The sequence below is a fragment of the Megachile rotundata genome, unplaced genomic scaffold (genome assembly GCF_050947335.1).
Source record: "Megachile rotundata isolate GNS110a unplaced genomic scaffold, iyMegRotu1 scaffold0114, whole genome shotgun sequence".
NCBI lineage: Eukaryota > Metazoa > Arthropoda > Insecta > Hymenoptera > Megachilidae > Megachile > Megachile rotundata.
The window spans coordinates 310,001-315,000 of NW_027473411.1; the positions used below are offsets into that span (position 1 = coordinate 310,001).

Consider the following 5,000-nt stretch of genomic DNA (forward strand, 5'->3'; position numbering starts at 1 on the left):
CTGCGCACTTGCCGTTGACGGCGGAGTATAGGCGCGACGCTTCAGCGCCATCCATTTTCAGGGCTAGTTGCTTCGGCAGGTGAGTTGTTACACACTCCTTAGCGGATTCCGACTTCCATGGCCACCGTCCTGCTGTCTTAAGCAACCAACGCCTTTCATGGTATCCCATAAGCGTCGACTTAGGCGCCTTAACTCTGCGTTTGGTTCATCCCACAGCGCCAGTTCTGCTTACCAAAATTGGCCCACTTGGCACTCTGATCCAAGAAAAATTTTATCAATTTATATCTCGTGGCTTCATGAAAATTCAAGCAAGCCAGAGATCTCACCCATTTAAAGTTTGAGAATAGGTTGAGGTCGTTTCGGCCCCAAGGCCTCTAATCATTCGCTTTACCAGATGAGACTCGTTATGCGTTCGAGTCGAGTGCCAGCTATCCTGAGGGAAACTTCGGAGGGAACCAGCTACTAGATGGTTCGATTAGTCTTTCGCCCCTATACCCAGTTCCGACGATCGATTTGCACGTCAGAATCGCTACGGACCTCCATCAGGGTTTCCCCTGACTTCGTCCTGACCAGGCATAGTTCACCATCTTTCGGGTCCCAACGTGTACGCTCTAGGTGCGCCTCTTCTCGCAATGAGAACGAGACGCCCCGGGAGTGCGAGGCCTAATCGTAACGAGGCCCATCCTCCCTTAGTCGACTTCACGGACGACTTTCACTTTCATTTCGCCTTTAGGTTTATCAAATCCCAATGACTCGCGTACATGTTAGACTCCTTGGTCCGTGTTTCAAGACGGGTCCCGAGAGTACCCAAAGCAATAGCGTCGCCGACCGGTAATTCAAAGTTTGGCCAGTCCAAGGACTCCGCCTGCCAACAGCCCGCCAGGCCCGGTTACGGCGCTAAGTCCGTACATCCGGTATCTAGACTGGAACGAGCTTGCGGCGGTCCTGGACGCAGTGCGTTCGAGAATTTTGCGGCCCGATACCGTCTGAGTACCGTCGCGCAGTCGGCCGGGCATCCAAGGGGCTGTCATCGTACGCTAAAAGCAACGGACAGTCTTCGCCTCGGGCCTTAGACCGACACGCAACGGGTCGCGACGTTCTACTAGGGGAGAAGTGCACGACTACATAGCCGGAACATTCGCCGCGGGTGGTGTGCCCACGCCGATGGGAAACCCGCCGTAACGGGACCATCCGGGGCACTATCGCACCAACACGGGAGCCAGCTTCGTTGACGATGAATCTCCCCATTCGATCTTTTGGGTTTCTCGGGTTTACCCCTGAACGGTTTCACGTACTCTTGAACTCTCTCTTCAAAGTTCTTTTCAACTTTCCCTCACGGTACTTGTTCGCTATCGGTCTCGTGGTCATATTTAGCCTTAGATGGAGTTTACCACCCACTTAGGGCTGCACTCTCAAGCAACCCGACTCTAAGGAGAGATCCACCCGAGACGCGTACCGGTCGCTACGGGCCTGGCACCCTCTATGGGTAAGTGGCCCCATTCAAGATGGACTTGGACGCGATTCGATGTCTCGGGATAAACGGATCCTCCTGAACACTACATTTCCCAGCGGCGTTAACCGCGGGATTCAGTGCTGGGCTCATTCCTGTTCGCTCGCCGCTACTAAGGAAATCCTTGTTAGTTTCTTTTCCTCCGCTTATTAATATGCTTAAATTCAGCGGGTAATCTCGCCTGCTCTGAGGTCGTCGAAATTTTATTATTTCTTTTCAAAGTTATACCACAAACTGTACGCTCTTTTCGGGGTTTCGACACGTAATACGAAAGGTATATTAATACCAACGACGCACAGGGATTATGTCGTTCGATTTTTTCCTTGTATCGTTCGATAACCAACTATTTTTCTCTTTTCGGATCAACACAATATCGTCGACTACTCGAAGGTACGTACGAGCCAAAATGAAAGCTCGGTGTCTCCTCTCTCTTTTGTTCGACAAAAGAAAAAAGGCACTTAAAACGCCGCATATTCGGGCAGGCGGGACAACGACAAAAAAAAAAAACGACGACGACGACGTCCGGTTGTTCTCGACTCGCGTCGGAGTATATATGTATATATTATAATCGGATATATCTTTTTATCTATCCAGGGCGCGTTAAAACAAACGACGAGGAGAGACTACGACAACGAGGAGATAAAGGTCGGACACCTTTTCTTCTTACCCTCGGCGCGCTCTCGCACACGATCGTTTCATGTTTCTTTTGTCCCCTAAAGGATACATATACCGTTACAACATATTTACGTTCGAATATACACTCGACGGTCGATAAACCGTAAAGACGCATCGTCCGATACGTTTTTTCTTTTGCTGTCGCGTTCCGACGCAAAATCCCAAGAAAAGGGCGAGAATGCCAGAGACAGCCATGTAAACCATCGGTGACTTATCATGGTCCAGAGAATAAAGGGTTAAAGGAAAAAAGAAATCCCATTTTTAACGTGCGTGGTACACCTTCGTCGTGTATATATCGTTCGATGAAACCACGAGCGCACAAAAGGAGGAACAAAAGCGTTTCGAGATCGATCTTCGGTGTAAATGTCATTGTTCATTTGCGTTCGACCGTTGTTCGATAAAAGAAATTTAACACACGAACAACAATGAAGGGAGACTCTCGCAAGACGATCACCAAATAAGCGTTTATCGTTCGATCGGTCCGGGTTTTTCAACGTCCGTCCGGCACAATTATGCACTTCGAGGACTGGACGACCGGAACCCGTATTGGGATCGCGCGGTCTTCCGCTTCTAATCAACGACAACGAAGCGATCTGCGCTTGTAAATGTTAAAAAAAACGTGGCGAAGCTACGATCTCGTAATAATTTAACCGTGAAAGAGCTTCCGTCGCACGTTTATTTTTAACTTTTCCCCTCGTTGTATAAACTTTCGCACCGTCGAAAAAAAAATTCGACAATCATTTCAGACAACGTCGGGAGCGCGGAGAAACGCCGTAAACACGCTCTACTCTCGGCTTGCTTCCTTCAATTGGTGTCTAACAATTCTCTCGCAGGGCGAAGAATCATTTTCTCTCTCGTCTAAATATCCTTCTGTAGTTAGGTGTTTTCGACTCGGGAGCGCTCTTTCACGGGCGGTCGTATATGGTCTCTTTTAGGGGTTTAACTAGAAACCACGACTCACGCAAGCCGAGATAAGCGCATTCCGCCGAGAAGATCCTAAAAACTAAGAATTGCGAGATATACGAAAATGTTCTTCTGTCGCCTGTGAAAAAAATGAACACTAGCAAAGAGAGGGCGAGACACGAACGTTCCATTTAACATTCTCCGCGTCAAACGCCGACGAAATGTCCAACCATCGCTCGTACGTTTTCGCCAATTTCGCAAGTTGTTCTCTCTCTCGCGTTCGACCATCGGATCCCGCTCCGAAACGTTCGACTTTTCGGCGTTTAACAGTTTCGTTTTATCTAGTCGAACGACGAGCGGTACCGAAAAAAATTTAACAATGAAGAGAAAACCTTTTGCTGCTAAAGGCAAACGCAAGCAGTCTTTAGTTATATAAACGACCCTCAGCCAGGCGTGGTCCAGGAATTGTATCCGTGGACCGCAATGTGCGTTCGAAATGTCGATGTTCATGTGTCCTGCAGTTCACACGTTGACGCGCAATTAGCTGCGTTCTTCATCGACCCACGAGCCAAGTGATCCACCGTTCAGGGTAATCGTATAAAAATTTTTGTTCATATTTAACAACTCAGCGTCTGAAAACCAGTATGTACGTGATTTATTTAACCTGGTTTATAAATTCGTTCGATTGTCCATAGAATACTAACTCCAATCCAAGCGCAAGATCGAGTATCGGTATTCGGACGTCGTCCCGTCATAGCTCTGTTCACAGATTTACCCGAGCTGATTGATGATTAAGACGACACGATAACGTCCATGGACGGGTAAAGGACCGTATAAAACTACAGAACCGCCGATGAAACAACGCTCTGTGACGCATTTCTCTTCGTGCGGCGAGTTTTCAGTCCGTTCCGGGTGGTAAAGTCATTCAAAAACCGTGGAAAATACGAAACGCGCTGTCGCGCGTAACACAGAGTCTCCTGCTCGCTGCTTACATATATTGGACGTCTTGGCGGTATCGCGAGATTCAATACGGACACTCCATGGCCGGCGTCAGATCGGTCTACCAACGAAGGAGACTACGCTATCGTTTTCGCTTCTCAGCCGGTCCGTAAAGCGATACGTTACCATATCGTCCGTCGTAAGCAGGCGGACTCTCGTGAAGTTGCGACTTCGTTCGTCGAAGCGGTTTCGTGGTTCGATTTCCATCGGTTACCCGGACACCCCCCGCGTGAAAGCCTCCGTGTCACACTCTAAATTTCGTTTCTCGTTTAACACGAAATAGAGAGAGGCTAAAAGGGGGTGTTCCCTTTGGTCCAAAGACAAAATTTATAGAGAGAAAGAAAATAAAATGAGAGTCTCTCACGAAGCGGGCGAAAAAAAAAAAACAAGAAATTTAACAATTTTTTTTCGCAAACCCATGCATTTCGTTACCAAACGTCCCAAAATATTTCTTTATATTCTCTCTCGTGTTTTCACACGGGGTCGAGAGAGTACGCAACACGAATCAAGAATAAAAATTATAGAAAGGAAAGTCCGATAAGAATATTTCGAGATTCTTATAACCTTCACCTCTTCCTTACTTCTCCGAAATCTCTCCGCTTTCCTGGCGCGTATCTATTTAACAATTTCGATTCTCTCCTCCTTTTAACTCAGACGTCGCAACGAACGGGTACACCATGCATACGATCCATTTTTTACATAACGAACCTTCTGCCGGTAAAATTCGCGACAGATTCATTTATGTATAGATATATTTTTATATGAGAATGTTCGGGATTTTCCTTCGTGTTCAAGTTGAACATTCTTGTTACGACGACTTTTTGTATTTATCGAAGGATCGTGCGGTACCCGTTAATAAGAAGTAAACGACGTCCCGGGAGAGTCGAAACCTTTCTTATACGCTACGGAAAGA

The 5,000-nt window shown here is 47.4% G+C and overlaps 2 non-coding genes across 2 annotated transcripts in view; both read right to left on the reverse strand.

Moving 5' to 3' along the window:
• LOC143266227 (large subunit ribosomal RNA) overlaps positions 1-1,705 on the reverse strand; it is a 4,388-nt gene extending 2,683 nt beyond the window's left edge. Inside the window, exon 1 of the ribosomal RNA XR_013041288.1 lies at positions 1-1,705. This exon is cut by the window's left edge and continues 2,683 nt beyond it. This is a non-coding gene — a ribosomal RNA (large subunit ribosomal RNA).
• A 1,820-nt stretch (positions 1,706-3,525) lies between these two features.
• On the reverse strand, positions 3,526-3,680 carry LOC143266246 (5.8S ribosomal RNA). The gene has a single exon (XR_013041298.1). It is a non-coding gene; the product is annotated as a 5.8S ribosomal RNA (ribosomal RNA).
• Between the last annotated feature and the right edge of the window lie 1,320 nt (positions 3,681-5,000).